Genomic DNA, 20,532 nt, shown 5'->3' with positions numbered 1-20,532 from the left:
ATTGCTACTTGAGTATCAGTGTTATTCTTAATCTAAACCCACATCCTTTTCCCAGTAAAGAAAAATTGAACAATATACACCTGCAGTAGGCTATACACTGAAATTTTTGAAGTGCTCCAGAATAGATGAAATTGCTACATGCATTTTCCCAAAGAACAGACATGTATGTAACTAAATATAAATCTGTGAAATGATCTAGTTATCCAAATATTCCATCCATGTAGAAACATACACACAAGTACAATGGCCATAGAAATCAGAGTGATGATAATGATGACAATGATTGCCAGTACTACTAGGGAGCTGAAAAGTAAATCAAACGATCAATCTGCTTTGGTCTGAATGCTGTGTCCTCTTCACTTGCGGCCAAATTTCATATATTGAAACAATCACCAGGGTTGTGGTATGAGGGAGGCCTGTAGGAGACCCATTAGTCAGCTTTTCATTACTATAAGGAAATACCCAAGACAAGCTACTTATGAAGGAATAAGGCTCACTTTGACTCATGGCTCTGGAGGTCGACAGCCTCAGCTTGGTGGCCCCACTGGTTTGGCTGTGTACAGAGGCTGCAGGATGACAACGGTGGAGCATATGGAGAGAAGGAACCCCACAGCAAGTCAGGAGGCACAGAGAGTGCCTGGGCCAACTCAGCTTTTATAACCAGTCTTCTCACAGGAAATACCTCTCTAGTTCAAGCCCTCGATGATCTAAGAATCTCCCACGAGGCCTACCTCCTCAACATCATAACTGGGTTAAGTTTCTACCTGCTTAGTGCCATCAACCTATGACTTTGGTATGTAACTACAGGATTCAAGAGTCATATCCTATGCAAACCACAGGAGATGACTGGGTCATAATGGCCCTGCCATTGTGAATGTGATTAGTGCCCTTATAAAAGAGGCCCTGGAGAGATCCCTCACCCTTTAACCATATGGAGACATACAGAAGGCACTGGTTTGAAGAATGAATTCTTGCCAAACACCAAATCTGCCAGCACTCTGATCTTAGACTTCCCAGTCCCCAGAACTAAGAGAAATAAGTTTCTGTTCTGTATAAATTACCTAGTCTAAGGTATTTTATTATATCAGCTCAAACTGACTAAACCAGGGGCCGGCACCGTGGCACACTAAGTTAATCCTCCACCTGCAGCGCCGGCACCCCATATGGGCACCGGATGCTCCTCTTCCAGTCCAGCTCTCTGTTGTGGCCTGGGAATGCAGTGGAGGATGGCCCAAGTGCTTGGGCCCTGCACCCCATGGGAGACCAGGAGGAAGCCCCTGGCTCCTGGCTTCGGATCGGTGTAGCTTTGGCCATTGCGGCCATTTGGGGGTGAACCAACAGAAGGAAGACCTTTCTCTCTGTCTCTCTCTCACTGTCTGTAACTCTACCTGTCAAATAAATAAATAAATAAACAGATTTTTAAAAAACAGACTAAGCCAGTCCTAGTTAGCCAGGAACTCATGGTCTTGTTCCTTGAATCCACAATCCCCTCAGGATCTCACCTAAGTCTTCCCTTGGCTTTATCATGTGCTCTAATTTGGTTCCCAAGTTTTTCTCATCCCTACTCCAAATCTCACCTTTGCCTCCCCACCTTTGCCTCACCAACCCTGATTGCTTCTACTCTGTTCTAGCCTCTTGTGCTTCTTTCTTAGACTTAAGTAGTAGATTCCTATCAAGCAGAGAATGTTGCCTTTAAGAGACCACCAACATGGGCAGGGATAACAAATATATAGCACTCATCCTACCACTGCCTGCACCATCAACCATAACAAACCATGCTAATTGATACCAGTGCTCTTTTCCCTTGAGACCAAATACGGTCACACAGCTCTTCTCAGCACAGCCCTCCTAGGTCATTACCAATGTATTAGAGATCCTCCTGAAACAAAATCTATTGATCTATGTTCTTTAAAACAAGGTTTTCATCCAGAAATGAACATCAGAATCACAGAATAGTACCTGTGATCTAAATCATAGTTTTTGGAATGTGAGCATTTTTTAAATGTATTATGCATGATTTTGATTTGCACTCTCACTGAAGACTAAATAAATCACCAACCAAAAAATTTTGATCCCTACAAATTCTCCCTCCCCTCTCCTTTTGCCACCTGTTGCCTTAATATTCTCACTGGTTCCTATTCTACACCTAAAAATTTTGAAGTTTCCTGACCCAACTCCTGATTTTTTCCCTTTGGACACATGGCACATTAATCTAGATCTTCCAAGAAGCAGATCCCAAGAGGGGATGTGAAGAAGGTATAAGGCTTTAGTGGGGCAAGCACCCAGAGTGAAAACGTGTATGGTGCCAGGAAAGCAGGGAGAGCTGTTGGAGTACAGGTCTTCTCTCACGAGAAGGAAAGAGGGAATCAAAGAAGCTTAGTGCAGACATCTCAGACAGCAGTGCCATATTAAAACAAGTTCAGTGAGGCCTTCAGGAAGTCCTAGAGCCAAAGTGACAATTCAGAGGAGTCCCATGTCTGGCATCTCTGCCGTACTGGATCACTGGCAACCCAGAGGAAGAATGGCTTGGGAAGAAATGTAGAACTTGAGAGTACAGTAGTTGAGGCCTTAATCAATGGATGATCCTCTCTACAGCTGGAGATCTGAGAGATGCATTCTCAGAGCTCCACACTAGGTAACTGACTGCAGGTAGGGCTGCCAGATTTAACAAATAAAACACATGACAAGTTGATTCTGAATTTCAGATTAACAATAAATAATCTTTAAGTATGGGGAGTCTTTAAAAATTCATAGAAAATACACATCATGGAAAAGCAATGCAAGGATTTTAAATATTTTGGCACCAAAATAACCTTATCTTATAATTCAACTTTCCCACAAACTTTTTGAAGGACCCTCATAAGTTTTAAATATACAGGGTGTCCTGTTTTTATCTGGCAACCTTAAAAATAGCTATTTTTGTGTTAAGCTTTATCTGTGGCAATCCTTTCTCTAATCAGAATTGCTCTTTGGCTGCCACTTCTTTAGCACCAGTGTGCTGGGGTACCAGCTTAACTCCCAGAAACTCTTTCTCCCTACTAAGTCATCCATCCTTCAGAACGAACCTCACAGTCTGGCCTCCAGTCTTACCTTTGCAGCACTGATTCCCTACTGACATGAGTTCTGGTAAACCCAGAACTCATGGTCATCAACACACCTCCCACAAGGCAGCATCCTGCCTCTTACTCATACTAGTGCCTTCCTAGAATTCCAAATATCAGATTTCACCTTTGCTTGAAGGCTAGCTCAAATGGTGTTTCCTCCTTGAAGAGATGTTGTGTGCACTGTGGCCCTTCCCAGAATTCCTCACACGTAGTGACACTGCAAGAAGCTGAACTAAGGATCGAAAGACGTAAGTGAAGAGACCGTGCATGCAGAGCTGTCCACATAGAGTGGATTTCAACAATGCTGCCTAACTTCTTAATTCCAAGTGAGGTCTTAACATCAAGAGCCTTGTACAAGCAACAGGGCAGTTCTTCCTTTTAGCCCTTGTGCAGATTAATCAGTGCTACTGTCCTTGTTTGCCCTTGATTTGGGTTTCCTCTATGATTACCCAGTGGAAAATGCAGCCCTTCGATGCAAACAATGGTCTGATTAATGTTTTGTGCTATGCACCGGGTTTGGGGAGCAGGTCATTCATTAACGAGCCAGCCTGTACTACAATGTGCAGTCCTGAACATGCAAACTTGATTTCATACAAAACTGTCTTTCCGTTTTCATATTTCCAAACCTTTCCTTAACTCCCATTCCTTCCTTCAAACTTGGATTTTCGGGAAGGGAAGTTTGCATTAAGTGAATATAAAAAATATTAAATCACTCTGATTTCAGCATGGTTTTGAGACAGACTTGAATGATGAAAATGCCCTCCCAGTCCTGAGTGTGGGTGTGCCTTCCTTTTGTTGACAATCACTGGCAAATCTTCAGTCAGCAACCCTCTCTCTCCCCCTTACTGGGAAAAAAAAAATGTACGAGGAGGGTCAGATGATGAAATGAAGCCTTTAAATAAAATATCATTCACACAAAGGAAAAGAATCTTCCTCTGGGTCATTATCAGTGGAAGCCCAGTGAAAAGATAATAAGCAGAAGATTCCTGATTAATTAAACATTTGCGCTCATTGTATGCAATTATTCTGGGGAAACTCAACTCAGGGACATCTGTTTACTCAACCTTGGGTTGAGAAACCACCAAACTATGTCTGCCCTGCATCTCCAGGCACACAAAGCATAGAACTGATAGCTCATAAGACTAAGGAACAAGCTTACTGATTGTTCCAGATTGGAAACAGATGACCATACTACATGAGCAATAAATAATGAATGCTGCGTAAACTCAGAGAGGGTTAATTGGGGAAATCTAAAGTGACAATGTAGTAATATTATATTTACCAACATATATAATCATCTTCTGCTACAGAACAATTAAATATAAGTGATAAACTATTTCAAGAATGCTTCAATTAGTAGTGCTTCTTATCCAGGGAAACCACAGTTCTAGCTTTTCCCTTTTTACTCACTTAGGTCTCTGGTTTCAATGCTTTCCCTAATACCACTAACCCCTTCATTGTCATCCCCATGTTATCTCTCCCCCCTGGCAGCTGGGTCCTAGTAATGTCCCTACCGGTTTTGCGGGAGCCCGTGACTGAACAGACGTGGCTGATTCTCCCCTGTCCAGTTGATGAGCAAAGCCCACAGTTTGCACAAGAGTAGGTTAAAAAGAAAGTGAAAGCAGCCCAGAAGGTCAGATGGAAGGAGGTGTGAGGCAGTGCAAGAACGAGGGCTACTGAATTAGCTTGAAAACCCATGGGTTGGAATTCAGACGCTTGCAGCAGCTTCCTCTGAGTTTGCCATCCTAAACATCCTAAAACTGCAGACCCCGGGGTGGGGTGGGGGTGGGGGGTAATCCGGACTCCCAGCAAGAGAACCTGTTAGATGAGGCAGCACCTGAACATGCGCTTGAGGAAGTGCTCAGGACTGGCTGCTTCTCCCTGTCCACCCAATACCACGCGTATCGCAGTCTCAGGTCCCAGTAAGGGCAAGGCATGGCCAAGCCAGCCCAGATCTGCCAAGCACGGACTCTGCAACTTTCAATTCCCTTAGGTGTGACGGGACAGGTGGGTTGCCACACCCACTCCTCTGACCCAGGTCCTTCCTGGGTCAGAAAAAAAAACAGAGCTTGGTGTGGTGTCCCTGGCAATCCGGATCCTCCTTCACCACATACTTGAGTCTGGCTGCCTGAGATACAGGGTGCATTCTAGTCATAGGGTGACTAATTCGTCTTGCTTTGCCTGGAACTGAAATACTTTGTTAGCTAGTTTGTTTAATTGTGGTAAAAATTCACATAAAATAATTCACCATTTAAACATGCACAATTCGGTGCTTTTTAGTAAATCCACAACATTGTGTAACTGCCACCAAAATACAATTCCAGAAATTTTCATCACTCCCAGAGGAGTTCCAGAACATTTTCATCATCCCATCAGCAGCCATTCCCTAATTCCCCCTTACCCCACATCCCAGCAGCCACCCATCTGCCTTCTGTCTCTATTAATTTTCCTAATTCTGATTATTTCATAAAAATTAGGTAATATAATGTTACCTTTTGTGTCTAGATTATTTCACTTAGCATGTTTTAAGGTTCACATATGTTATAGCATGTATCAGTAGTACTTTCATATTTATATCTGAGTATTATTCAACTCTTTGGATATGCTACAACTTGCTTATTTATTCATCAGTGGATGCACATCTGCATTCCTTCCATAATTTGGTCAATGTTAACAGTGCTATCATGGCACTCAAGTTTTTAAATGGAAATATGTTTTCAATTCTCTTGAGTATATTCCTAGGAGTGTGACTGCAGGTCACACAGTAATTCTATATTCAACTTTTGAGGGACTGTCAAGCTGTTTCCAGAGTTACTAAAGCATTTTGCATTACCATCAGCAATGTATGAGGGGACTAACTTAGTTTTGAAACTGAACACCCCATGTTCTTGGAACTGTCTTAGTCCCAGGCATGTAACAACAGTTGGTCACCCAAGTAGTAGGTTCTGAGTGAGCTTGGATCATCATAGAATAAAAAAGTCAAAGTTAGGGAAGGCTTGCATGTGCATGCCGTTAGGGTGACAGCCTCCTAGGGTGTCAAGAGTGTTGGCCCAAGCAGATGGTATTTATCCCTCTGAAGGACCAGGAATTCTATATCCCACATGGTTTTCTATCTCATCACTTGCTCCCAAATTTTATGCCACTGATGTTTGTTCTACTAGATCAGTTCTCTTTTCATGTGTATACCTGGGAATCTTGTTAAAAATCCATATTCTCATTCAGTAGATCTGAGATACAGCCCAAGATTCTCCATTTATTGCAAGCCCCACCATGATGCTGACGATGCTGGTCCATAATGCCCCTGCAGCATCCTTATTCTCTGACCAGCTGCTACAACATCAATGTGCCAATGAGAGTGAGGAGGTGGCAAGGCTGCACGCCACACTATCAAGGCTCTGTTCTAGGTAAAGGAGAAAAAATGTGCATCAAAGTGAAATGGATGAATTGATCATATTGTCATAGGAAACAGTGCAGCAAAGAAGCGACTCTGTACCTGGCTGATTCTCTCCATCTGGTCAAAATCTATGAGAAAAAGATTATGATCTGGCAAGTATTATTATAAAAGGACTTGAAAAGCAACTTTATTTTTATTTATTTATCTATTTTTTGACAGGCAGAGTTAGACAGTGAGAGAGAGAGACAGGGAGAAAGGTCTTCCTTCCGTTGGTTCACCCCCCCAAATGGCTGCTATGGCTGGTGCACTGCACTGATCCGAAGCCAGGAACCAGGTGCTTCCTCCTGGACTCCCATGCGGGTGCAGGACCCAAGCACTTGGGCCATCCTCCACTGCCTTCCTGGGCCACAGCATAGAGCTGGACTGGAAGAAAAGCAACCCAGACAGAACTGGCGCCCCAACCAGGACTAGAACCCGGAATACCGGCGCCGCAGGTGGAAGATTAGCCTAGTGAGCAGCAGCACCAGCCAAAAAGCAAGTTTAAAACCAGGATGCCCACCAAGGGATGAAATGCAAAAGCAGTGTGCTCCTACCTTCCTCCAAACAAACAAACGGAAAACAAGAGATGGCTTGGAAGTCCATGGAGGTAGATCATTTGATTTAAAAAGAGTGTAGCTGACACAGATGGACAGGCTAGAATTAGAATTTTCATGAGTTTATCTGCAGGGTGTCATATCAAAAAGGACAAGATATCCCAGTATCCTAGGTCTCCCAAGACTATCTCTGAGAATCCGCTACAGATCATAGTGCCTTATATGCTCATATCCACTCTACATACGGGCTCGTGCCATAATGTTTTTGTTTGTTGTGTCCAAGACACTTTGTGGGTGATCCTGTACCTGGCAGGGAGTCTGCCTGCCCTGCCCTGCCTATGCAGGAGGTTAGGAGGACACTGCACGCCATGCCTGCCAAGAGGGACCCTGCAGCCTGGCTGCTGGCAGGCTGTGGGAGCCCTGGACGCATTTCCTCCCACCCCTGCCTTCTGCCAATCAGGTAAACTGCTCCTGGGTGTGGCCCAGGCCCATCAGGAAAGCTAACATAGCCTACGTGACCTTCAAGCTGATTGGAGAGGCATAGCGGCACCAATATCACCTTTATCCTATAGAATTAGTGTTGCCCTGAATTAGCTATGTCCCTTTTGCCTGCCCTTTGCCCCCTCTGCCTACCCTTTAAAAGGTGTGCTTGCTCATGAATGAAGCAGACGTGTTCACCGGTACTTGTCTCCAGTACTTCTTGTTAAAGAGCGCCATTGTTCCACCCATGCCAACAGCGCGCAGGCCTTGCAGGATAAGCCTGCAACACTTGGCTGCAACTTCTGTTGACTACATCAAACAGGGTCCATCTCTAACTACACAAACATTTCTCTGGACAAGGCCAGAGGTAGTGCTGCTCCAAGTTATAAGGATTAAATTAAAGTTGTGATTCTTAAGCCAGTATGTCAAGGTTCAATATTTCCCAGGATGTTAAGAGCTTTGCCATATTAAAGATAGTTCATATTCAAACTCAAAGAAATTGGAGGAAAACACAGTTAAGGACCAATCTAATTATGTTTATTTCAAATAAAATACCTTTATTTTTTGAGGACCTGTCAGAGACTTCAATATGCAAATGGCTAAAGAGGAGTATAGAATACAACATACCCACAGGTGCTTTGACTTAAGGACCCCTTAACTGCAGTGTGCCCATTTAATGTCTCCCAGAACTTGGGTTCTTTGGAACAGAACTTGGGAAACACTGAATCAGGATATGAACAATCTAGATGATAACGTTCTGTCCAGGATTTGATCAGGTACTGGTAACTGGATGTATGGAAGGCTGTTTCTACTCACCGATCTCTTGGGTGTGGATGAAATGCCAGCACCTCAAGACTTCCCTCTGCACAGGCCTATGCTGCAGAAGCAGGCAACTGGCTGCATCAGTGGGACAAAAGTGGAAGCCATACCCTATCAAGAGCAGAATATCCCATCTCTCTTCATTACGGACAACATACTGGCCTGCAAAAGAGAGCTAAAAGGCCCTAAGAAGTTTTATGAAAAGTTCATGCTTTTCTGTTTGCACAAGATCTCCATTTCTGTGGGCACCTACAGATCCTACCCAGCAATTCATTTGGCTTTCATTCTGAAAACTTATGGTAGATGGCACTCTGTTCAGGATCCCAGGCTGGACAGAAATCCCCATAGGAGAACCCCTAGCTGAATCTGAACAACAGCTATGCTAACAGGGTGAGCAGCTTCTATCAGCCACTCCATGGACCTACCAGATAAGGACAGCACATCCCATGTAAGGAGTGAAAGGCCTTTCCTGGCCCTCACAGCAATGGCAGTCACCCAACCTGTGGGCCCCCCTCTACAAATGCTAATGACAGTTCCATCCTGTTCTAACAGGGAAAGAAGACAGTGGCTATAAAACACATGGGAGGTCTCCATAATCTCTCCAGAGGCTTTCCCAGTATTGAGCCAGTAAATTCAATACCATCCCAAAGGAATACTATTTCCCTTGTTGCAATGTCAGTTAAGCTATGGGGTTCTAGGTATACCTAATAACTCGCAGCCGGAGTGTCCATCCCAACCCTCCAGGCATGGCCACTCTATCCCCAACCGTTATGTCTACCTGGCCCTGGTCCTGCACACTGCCTTAATCACCTGCCTCTCCTTGGGTCCTGCAGATGCTAGCAAGGGAAGCCCCCAGGTTCCCTACTGTTTTGGGCATCAGGGGCTGCTGAGCTATAGCAACCAATGGCCCTCACATTTCAGTGGCTTCAAAAAGCAGAATCACATTTCTGGCTCATTCCACATGTTCATCTCTACATAGGGGTTCAGAATAATGGACAGTACACCATCTACAAGATAGCTAATCACATGCAAGACAGAAGAGGGAAATATCAAATCTTGCACTCGGCGCAGGCATTGTGGCACAGCGGGGTTAAAGCCCCTACTAGAGATGGTACATCCTGCATATCAGAGTACTTGTTTGAGTTGTAGCTACTCTGCACTTACGCCTGGTCCAGTGCTGATGAGGACATCTGGGGGTAAATCAGCAGATGGAAGAGATCTCTCTCTGTCTCACTCTGTTTCCCCACACACTCTGTCACTCTGCCTTTCAAGTGGACGAAAATAAATAAACACTGATTCTCAAAAATTTCTGCCCACATAATTTCATTATTCGTCTTTTTTAAATAGTTGTCATTTACCGAATGCCTACTGTGGGTCAAACATTTCACAACCATTAGCCCATTTAATCCCCATCACGACAAACATATGAAGTAATTATTTCCCCATTTTTCAAATACAGTGCCTGAGTTTTAGGAGATGAAGCAAGGGTGGAAACCAGTTTTGAGCCTTATTCAAACTAGCTCCCACATCCCTACTTTGAACTAATTCCCCTTTCTTGCTTGAGAACTTTCTGTGATAGCTAAACTTAATTATGTGAAAAGTCTTAGAAAAATATAACAATTAAATTATAGCTATATTTCAAGTTATCTTATTAAAAGGAGAACCTCTAAATGAAAAATTAAAACATAGCAAAAGGCTCATAGCTATTAGTGCCATATTTGTATTCTTTGTAATTCATCTGCTGGTGAAACTGTTAGCATATTTTACCACCTACACTCGTGAGGAGAACTTCATTTGGTAACTGTTTATTTTCTTTTTTCCCCCAAACATCTCTTGACAAGTCTCTGAAAAACTAATTTGCATTTTAAAAGAGAATGATCAGGGCTAGAGCACACTGTCACTTCTCTGCTGCCCAGAAACCACTAATCAGGGACATGAGCCTTCCATCAGACATCATGAATCTGTGCTCAACACAGAAAGAAGGAATTCACACATTTGTAATGCTTAATGACTTGATTCATTCAGTTACCGCTTGTCAGAATATTTGCATTTCCAGCATATTTTATGTCTTATGGGCATAATGACAGTAAATATTTAGAATGCAGATTACCCTGGAAAATCTAGAATATATGGTAATTACAGAGCATAGCTTTTCCAAAACCACCCTTAATGCAAAAAGAAAAAAGAAACTTCTCTAAACAACGTCTTTCTGTTTCTCTTAAGTTCTTTCATTCCCACTACTCCCACCTAAACTCTGATTTCAATTGGAGCTCGACTCTTAGGCTTGCCTATAGGAAAACCAGAAAAATGGTTTCTGATAACACCACAGACTAGTAGTCTTCTGCTTTTCTAACAATGGAACCTGAAACCCCCTCCGGTAAGGAACTGGACTGTACCTGGAATGGCCCCTCTTCCATCTACCCAGTTGACATTCAGCAGACACTCACTGGGAACCATTAACTCACTAAGGTTTGTCCCCACCACTCTGGAGTTAAGAGGAACCTGGATTCTCAGCAGCATCTGAAGGACCTTCTCTCTAGGGAACTGCCCCTGGTTCTGAGACGGAGTAGCTCAGAATCCTTCCTCCAGGGCTGCAGGGCAGTGTGGTGCAATTCCATTTAAGAATTCCATAACAGTCATGGGATAAGAGTCAACCTTCAAATCAAAGGCTTTGGAGAGAGATTTTCAAAAGAAACCATTAAGGTTTTGCCTTGCATCCAATTTGTTTCCATTTTCTTAGATTAACCACCATTTCTTTAGACTTTGTCTTCCAAACAATCCTCAAAGTAAATAATTATCCATAGAAAAAATAATCATTTGATCATGGCTGCTAATTTAAATGGCAAAATGCATGATTAGAAAGGCTCTTTAAGATGGTATAAAGGCCTTGTTCCCCCAAAGCCTGTGTAGTTCCCCTGCATCTCAGCATGTTTCTAAGAAGCATTCTAAGAAGGGAAAGTACAATCAGTGCTCCAGGGAACGGAGGGGACTGATAGGACCACTCCCTTGGAGCACCTACAGGGTGCCATTCACAGTCTGATCTGTGTGAACAGTGACCCTTGGAACACAGCAGCCCTAGGGGAGGTAAGGTGCAATGAAGGATTCAATTTATTGATTATGCTTAAATGGTCAGAATTTATTCAATGAAGAAATAAGTTCCTTAAGAAGTTAATGAGTGAATAAGTCCAAGTCTAACTAGAAAGGAAAAATAATAAAATAAACTACTATGCTATCATATCACATACAACAAAAAAAAATCTTGTTTTAAAGCTTAAATATTGATATATGTACCAAAAACTTCACCTTAAACCCGTGGAATTCCCTGTAGTATGGGAGTCAATGGAGTTATTGCCTTCTCTTTCTCACTTTTGTCCAGCCTCCACTTTTGCCATAAACTTCTCAGAAATAATGATCCCATGTCTTTTTCATCACTAGCCGCTTATTTTACAAGTTATCTCAGGGTTAAAAGTTGGCAATTGGGGCTCTCAATATGACATACACAACGGGATAAGCCTCTGCTTGGGAATCTGGCATCCCATGTCAGAGTGCTGGTGTTCAGGTCCCAGCTATCCCCACTTCCAATCCAGCTTCCTACTAATAGGCCTGAGAAGACAGCAGATGATGGCCCAAGTACTTGGACCCCTGACACCCATGTGGGAGACCAGGTTGGAGTTCCTGGCTCCTGGCTTCAGCCTGCCCCAGACCTGACTGTGGTGGCCATTTGGGGAGTGAACCAGTAGATGGAAGACTTCTCTCTCTCTCTCTCTCTCTCTCTCTCTCTCTCTCTCTCTCTCCTTCTCTTCTCTGTCATTCTGCCATCAAAATAAATAAGTAATCTTTTTTTAAAAAATGACAATTAATTTAAGATGCAATACAACAGGTAAACACACACCACAACATATGAACTATGAGGGTGGATATGGAAGACTAGCACCTAACACACTTCCCACCCACCTTCTCATTGGTCTTCCTAAACTATAGAAGCTGAAGATCTCACAACTCCATTGATCAGACTCCCTTGCAGCTAGGGTTCCAGATGTTATTTAAATTGGGAGGTAGAAGAGAGATACAGTGATATTTTGTGCTGTGTTTGTTCTGCTGTTGCCACTGGTGGGCTCTCCTATAATGGTTTCCCAACAGTGGTAACTTCAAGAAGCTGGGGCAGTTCTTTCTCTGACCCAGTCCTGTATTGCAGCTTTCTTATCCATATCTCTAAATCTGACCAACACCTGTTTGTTTTGAAAAGTACGTAACAAAATTAATCTCCACCAACTAGATCAGGTGTATCCTATTCTTTTTTACTGTACCTGATTCCAAATTCATACAACTCTCTTACAATCAAAAAACTGAAAATTGCCTTTTAATCTAGCAAAATAATTTTACAATACTAATACCAATGCTATTGCAATGAATAGGGTAATTTCAACATTGTGTGTTGAAAAAATAAACATAAGCTCTTCAGAAAACAATTAGATAATAAGAGAAAAGAACCTCAAAAAGTTTACTTCTTGGATCCAAGAATCCCTAGAATTCTAATTTTAAGTATAGAAAAATGTTATATGGACTATGAAGTTCACTGCAGTACTATTATAGTAGTTAAGAGGCAGAAATAAGCTAAAACTACAATTATTGAGAATGCAAAGTAATTTCGTGCTATGTGACTTGGCCAGAGTAACACTGAAGTGTATACACAAGATTCTATTAAGTTTCAAAACCCAAGTAGGGATGGGGATGTGGCCTAGCATTAAAACACTGGTTGGGACACCCTCATCCACATCAGAGTGCCTGACTTCGGTGCCTGGTTCCAGTTCCAGATTCCAGCTGCCTTCTGGTGAAGACGCTGGCAAGTAGCGGTGATGGCTCTGGTGAGTGGGTTCCTGACACTCAGGTGAAAGACCCCAGCTGAATTCCCAGGTCCCAGCTCTGGACTGGCCCAGTCCTGGCAGTTGTCTGCACTTCAGGAGTAAACCAGTAAATGGGAGATCTCTCTTTCTCTTTACTCACTCTCTCTCTGGTTCTCAAATAAATGCTTTTCAAAACTTAATGAAAAATACAAATCCAAACAGTAAAATGTCTTCTATAGCATGGCAAAAATAATCATGACAAATAAAACACACATAGAAAATATAATGCCAGTCAATCAAAATGAAAAGATGGTATTCTCCAGTTGGAGTGTCTAGGCAGCATTTTTGCATGTTTCTTTCACTTTTGTAGTTTCTCTCCTTAATTTCTTCAATTAACATGCACATTTTAAAGAAGAAAAATAAACTTTCTTTTTTTTAAAAAAAGTTCTAACTCACCAAACATAGAAACTTTCGTGGTTATGTTTCCACTGCTCAAATTCATCATTCCCTTCCCCCATCATGCAATATTTATTGAGCAGGCCCTTTAGCATCACAAGACTCTAGTGCCATGCATTGATTTCTATGATCTTACTGGAAAACCGCTAGGTGCACAGAAAGGAACTTGTGTCTGGTGGCTGCATGCATGTCATATATCACGGCAGACTGCCAGACAGCAAAGCAAGAACACCATGAACACTCATTTTTACTCCTAGATGGCTTAGTAATTTGCTAAATTTCCTTGTAATTGCTTCTAATTATTCATTACATTAGAGTAGAAGGTGCTAGCTATAAATTTTCAATGAAAACAAAATTTAATACAATGCATCCAAAATGTCTCCGTAGCCCCCGGTGGCAAGCTGTTTTCTGTGTTAGGGAAATCCCACAGACGCCGCGACACATGCTGCTCCTTAATGGGACAGAGGAGGGTGGGCCAAGTGGGCAGCATCCGATGCGCACTGCCAGCTTGGAGAGGAGCCTGCAGAGCTGGCTCAGAGGCCTCCTGCCTGCACCACAGCCTTTCGGGAGCTGTCTCCTCTGGGCTGGGTGGTGTTCAGTCACCCCTCCGTGCTTCCTTCTGAGGTGGCAGCACCTCCTGGACATTCAGAGCCAGGCTGGCCATTCCTCCATGCATGCATTCATTATCGCATTCATTCCCTCAACCTGCCTGGGGCCCCGCCTCTGAGCAGAGAGGAGGCTGAGGGAAGGCACCGCCCGCAAGTCAAACACCATAGCCAGCGCCAACCTTCAAAAGAAATGCAATTCTGTTACATGCTTCAACCTGGATGAACCTAGACGATGCCATGCAGAGTGAAATGAGCAAGGCACAGAAGGCTAAATATTGTATGATTCTCCTTCATTTGGAAGACCCTCATATAGTAAATTTCATAGGGACTGAAAGTCAAATGCTGCTTGTCAGGAGGGGGGAGAAGGGATGGGGAATTGGTGTTTGCCGGGTCCAGAACTGCAGCTTCTAGAAAAGGATGGTGGTGATGGTTGCCTAGCAATGTGAATGCAGATGCCACAGAACCACACTTGTAGAATGAGTTAACAAAAACCAACTTTGTGATATGCTTATACCATTGCAGTTTTTAAAAGTGTTTTAAAAAACTGTCTACAAAGAGGAGGAAGGACATTTGGAGCACAGAAAGAGCTTGAGACAGAGCCCAGGGGTGGGGAGATCACGGGCTCAGGAAACAGCGAAGAGACCAATTTGGCTGAAAGATACGGGACCCAAGACAGGAAAAGTTAGCTATAACAATCACAGTCACCATAACCACCTTTTAAAAGTCTGACTTTTTGTAAGTGGTATCTCACTAAATCTTCTCAGTAATCCATAAGGTAGCTACTTTTATTATCCTAAAGCTAGAGCTGAGAAACTCAGGGCTCAGGGAGGGCCAATTACGTGCCCTGTCCACATCAGATCCTGACCCTGACTATGTCTGTCCACAGCCTGTGCTGCACACTATGGTCTCCCACAGGTGTGGCGGGAGGAGAAGCCAGGTGGACCTCTGAACACCAGATTGAGGAGGTGGGCATCAATGAGTCAACAGGAAACAGTCAGGAAAAAATTGGGGGCAGCAGGTGGTATAAAGAAAGCTATGTGGGGCTGGAACTGTGGCACAGTGGGTTAAAGCCCCAGTCTGAAGCGCTGGCATCCCATATGGGTGCCCTCCTCTTCTGTTCCAGGCCTATGCTATGGCCTGGGAAAGCAGTAGAAGATGGCCCAAGTGCTTGAGCCCCTGCACCCATGTGGGGTGCCCAGAGGAAGCTCCTGGCTCCTGGCTTCGGATCAGCTCAGCTCTGGCTGTTACAGTCATTTGGGGAGAGAATCAGCAGAATGGAAGACTTCTCTCCCTCTCTCTCTTGCTCTACCTCTCTCTCTGTAACTCTGTCTTTCAAATTGATAAAATAATTTTCTTTAAAATTTATTTATTTATTTGAAAGTCATAGTTACACCGAGAGAGGAGAGGCAGAGAGAGAGAGAGAGAGAGAGAAAGGTCTTCCATCCGATGGTTCACTCCCTAATTGGCCACAACAGCTGGAGCTACACCGATCCAAAGCCAGGAGCCAGAGCCACTTCTGGGTCTCCCACACGGGTGCAGGGGCCCATGGACTTGGGCCATCCTTTACTGTTTTCCCAGATCATAGCAGAGAGCTGGATAAGAAGAGGAGCAGCCAGGTCTCGAACTGGCGCCCATATGGGATGCTGGCGCTTCAGGCCAGGGTGTTAACCTGCTGTGCCACAGCGCTGGTCCCAGTAAAATAAATCTTAAAAAAAAAAAAAAAAAGAAAGAAAGAAAGCTATGTTCGGGACATGTTAATCTGGTAGCTAAGTGTGGGAGGGGTGGGAGGAAGCTAAAGGGAAACTCAGAATTTGCCCAGGGAACAAATAATGGTCTGATGGAAAAGGGTGCAATGGGAAGAGGGTGATGGATGGAGCCAAGGAGGTCTCTTGCAGGACCTGGGAACAGACTGAAAAAAAAGAAGGTCCACTCAGATATTATTTTGTGGATTTTAATTCTGGGAAAGCAGTAGAGCTTTCAGAAACAGGAAGCCCAGGGAAGGAAACAGGTCTGGGCAGGAAGACAATGCATTGTGTTGTGTTGAAAATGCTGGTAGATGTGACTGGTAAAGTTGTTCCCCGGATGGTGGGAAAACGAAGGCGTCAGACTTTGGCGAGGAAGTTCAAGCACCAGGCAGCCAGTGGGATGAGTGTGACCCCTAGGCTGTACCTGTAACATTGAAGCATTTCGGAGTTGGCTCCCTGTCTGCTTACCCAGCCGGTCGGTCCTGTTCATCCCTGCACACCGATCCTACCCATCACCCGAGAGCAGATAACTGGCATTTCAGACACCTGAAGACATCTCACCCATGAGTAAGAAGGACCACGATAAATAAACACAAATGACCCTGGAGGAACTGGAGATAGTTCAGTGCACTGAAATCACTCATTCATATTTTCCAAGGGTTTGAGAAAATTCAGTCCGTAAAAGGACAGCATATTGCTATTGTAAAAGAAACATCAGCAACGTACAAAGACTCCCTTGAAATAAAAGCTATCCAGGTCATAACAATATAATTTCAACAGGAAATTTGGGGATAAAGTCAAGGAAGGGGCCAGTGCTGTGGCACAGTGGGTAACACCACTGCCTGCAATGCCAGCATACCATATGGGCACCAGTTCAAGTCCTGGCTGCTCCACTTTCCATTCAGCTTCCTATTAATGCGCCTAGGAAAGCAGTGGAAGATGGCTCAAATGCTTGGGTCCTTGCATCCACGTGGGAGCCCTGGATGAAGCTCCTGGCTCCTGGCTTCAGACGGGCCCAGCCTTGGCCATTGTGGCCTTTTGGGGGGTAAACCAGCAGATGAAAGATCTCTCTGTCTCTGTATCTCCCTCTCTCTCTTTAACTCTGCCTTTCAAATAAATAAAGTAAATCTTTTTTTAAAAAAAAAGTCAAGGAAATACTGCAGAAAGCAGACCTGTTAATTAACAATATCTAGGACACAATAAGAGAAAAGATGGGGCTGGCACTGTGGTGTAGCAAGTAAAGCTGCCACCTGCAGTGCTGGCGTCCTATATGGACACCGGTTCGAGTCCCAGCTGCTCCACTTCCAATCCAGCTCTCTGCTGTGGACTGGGAAAGCAGTGGAAGATGGCCCAAGTCCTTGGACCCCTGCACCCACGTGGGAGACCGGGAAAAAGCTCCTTGCTCCTGGCTTTGAATCAGACAGCTCTGGCCATTGCAGCCATCTGGGGAGTGAACCATCGGATGGAAGACCTCTCTCTCTCTCTCTCTCTCTCTCTCTCATTCTGACTCTGTCTCTGCCTCTGCCTCTCTGTAATTCTGTCTTTCAAATAAATAAATAAATCTTTAAAGAAAAAAAGAGAAAAGATAAGAATCTGGATGACAAATCCAAGAAAAATAACCTCTCAATCAAATAAATAATACAAAAACAAAAGCTCATGAATCTCCATGTTAAATGAATCCATCAAGTTCCCAGCAGAAGGAATAGAATAACCCCACTTAGATACAGCCCTTGAGACCCACACCAGGGTGGTGGTGTGGCACCGTGGGGTAAGCCACTGCCTGCAACACAGCATCCCACATGAGCACTGGTTCAAGTCCTAGCTGCACCGCTCCCAGTCCAGTGCCCTGCTAATGTGCCTGGGAAAACAGCAGATGATGGCCCAAGTGCTTGGTACTCTGCTACCCACATGGGAGATCTGGATGGAGTTTGGTCTGGCCCAACCTTGGATACCCTAACCATTTGAGGAGTGAACCAGTCTATAGAAGATCTCTCCCTCACTCTGTAACACTGCCTCTAAAGTAAGTAAATAAATAAATCTTAAAAGAAAAAAAAAAAAAAAGATCCACACCAAGAACACAGAGATCCTAAAATCTTTCCGAGCTAGAATACAGGCCGCCTTCACAGATGCTTTGGCAAGGGAGCAATGTGGACAGCAGGAGCCACAGGTGAGACGCCCTCCAGGGAAAGGCTGCAGCCCCAAAGGGCCATCCAAGGGCAGCGCGCGTAGAGGGAAGTCCTAGGTTGCATGCCCTCACCTTCAGGAGAGAACTTACCATTCGCAGGTGCGATGCTGTCAGAGGGACAGTGGATCAGCCAGGAAGGAGGCCAGGGCGTGCGGAAAGCCTGCGTGGACAGATGGCAGAGTAGCTGGTCTTCACTTTGGTTACACGGAAAAGGTGGCAGTGGTTGCCGGCCCTGCCTCTCCTGCTGCATTATGGAAGGCACTCGGCATAATCGGGCTCCGTTGTCACTCCTAACGACACAGAAGATCGTTTTGCCTGTCATCTTCAAAACCCTCGTGAAAAATAAGGTCGCGTGGATTATTACAACTCCACCTCGCAGACAACAGAAGCGCTGCCACGCCAGCTTCCGGGGCCGCCTTGCTGGAATCCTTCCCGGGCGTCCTTGCCCAAAAGTGGGTGGTCTTCGGCCGCTGCTTTGTAAAGTCCTTGGCTTTCCCAGCGAGGGCTTCCTCTCCGCGACGGGATCCGCGCCCTGCGGAAGCCCCACGTGGCCTCGCTGCGTCGCGGCCGCCGTCCACGCTGCGCCCGCGGCTCCGACACGCCCCCCGCCCCTCCCGCAAGGGCTCCCTCTCTGCCCTCAGAACGCTTCCGTTGCCCAGCCGGCTGGGTTTTTCCTCTCACTACCTTCTGGAGACCGGTGCGACCGGCCGCTGATTTCGCCCGGGCTCGGTCACACAAGGCCGTCCTCACTAAAGTCCCAGGCCACCTCCCGCTCCTTCTCCCTGACCAGCTAGAAATCCGAGGTGCCTGATGTGGAGGCCACCTCCTGGGCCCCTGGCAATCCGGAAGCCCCCTAGGGATCTCCCCAGCAATAAGGGACCCCTTGGTGATAGAGAAGCCCCTAGCCAGGGCCAATCCGCCTGGGACAGGCATCTCCCAGATTAGAACCCACGGTGCTGGCGCCGCCGCAGTCAGCTTCCAGGGGGCCTGCCACCTGCTGCCTCCTTGCCTGTGTTTTCAGCAAACCTGCCTCTGCTCTCAGCTCTCCGTGTTCTACTGTTGATGCAATCTCCTCACCGCCCAAGACACCGGCCTCATGGGCCACTTGGCGGGACACCCACGCCCCTCTCCTTAGGTCTGATCATTTGTTGGACTGGCTCACAGGACTCAGGACTCAGTGCACCGTTCCTGGTTTATGGTGACATGTAAAACTGAAAAGCAGCCAAAAGGAAGAGACGAGCAGGGCGTGAGGCACAGGTGGGGGCTGGGTGTGGGGGACACTGGCGTGGGGCACAGGTGCACAGCACGTGCCCTCTCTCACGTGCCACCCTCCAGAACCGCGGTTGGTTTCCCTGCTGGGAAGCTGTCTGCACCCTCTGGATGGATGGAGGTCCTGTGGCACAGGCATATGTGAGTCAAGCTCTGGCCCGTGGTGATGGCTCAGTCCCTGGCCCCTGGTCCCCGCCCAGGGATTGATGGGGATGAGGAAGGGGACTAAAAGCTCCAACTTTCTAATCACCTGATTGCTTTCTCTGGTAACCAGCCCCCCAACCTGAAGCTCTCAAGGGGCCCGCTAAGAGCTGCCTTACCACATATACTGGGATCTGCTTGACAGGGAATTATTATAAATATACAAGATGTTCCCCTCGCCCCTGTCACAGAGGAAATTACAAGGGTTTTGGGAGCAGCATGCCAGGAACCAAAGACAAAGATCAAATATATGTTTCTTATTAAATCACAATACCACACCCACACGTATGTCAAGTCCAAATTCCATGAGCCGCCCCCAGCAGGGTTCACATCCTTGGGAGGCCAGGGAAGCCCACAGGCGAGCATGTAGCTCGTGTAGTGTACATGACCGACCCCCACAGCGGCTTCAGTCTTATCCGTTCCCCTGCTCATCTTCAGACTGAAGCATTTCAAGTCGCAGTTGCTCTTCCTTGCTTGCAGCACTACCCAGTGCTTCCTGGAGTGCTGTGCAGAGTCAGCGATGCTAGGAGAAAGCAGGCCTCTTCCCTGCAGGTAGTTGCCTATTTTCCCCCTCACCCTAGAGTAGTGAGATGATGGAGGTGGAGCGAGCCCATTCTCCTCTTAGGGGAGAATTCCTCTACCCTGTTCTGCCTCTGTCACCAGCTTGGACAAAGAGAATCCTCCACGTGGCCCACTATGACTCCCTGGACGTTTTTGAAATTAAAGACAGAGTCAACAGTAGCTCCTATAGGTCTTGGTCTCTCCTGCATTTATAGTCCCCTCGGGGACCTCAAAACAAAGAAGAGCCGAAGGCCTACACAAACTTTGAGTTTG

General features: G+C 45.5%; 1 long non-coding RNA gene across 2 annotated transcripts in view; it reads right to left on the bottom strand.

Annotated features, from left to right (window-relative positions):
• The window catches only part of LOC103347707 (uncharacterized), a 241,277-nt gene extending 221,412 nt beyond the window's left edge, over positions 1–19,865 (bottom strand). Inside the window, exon 1 of one of the 2 annotated variants that reach the window (XR_011385203.1) lies at positions 18,319–19,865. This is a non-coding gene — a long non-coding RNA (uncharacterized lncRNA). The remainder of the gene's footprint in view (positions 1–18,318) is intronic. The other variant, XR_007924066.2, reaches the window with a different exon arrangement.
• Positions 19,866–20,532: the final 667 nt, after the last annotated feature.

Source organism: Oryctolagus cuniculus, chromosome 1 (genome assembly GCF_964237555.1).
Source record: "Oryctolagus cuniculus chromosome 1, mOryCun1.1, whole genome shotgun sequence".
Taxonomy (NCBI): Eukaryota; Metazoa; Chordata; class Mammalia; order Lagomorpha; family Leporidae; genus Oryctolagus; species Oryctolagus cuniculus.
The sequence above is the reverse complement of the archived record's forward strand: the minus strand, read 5'-3'. Positions and strand labels throughout refer to the sequence as shown.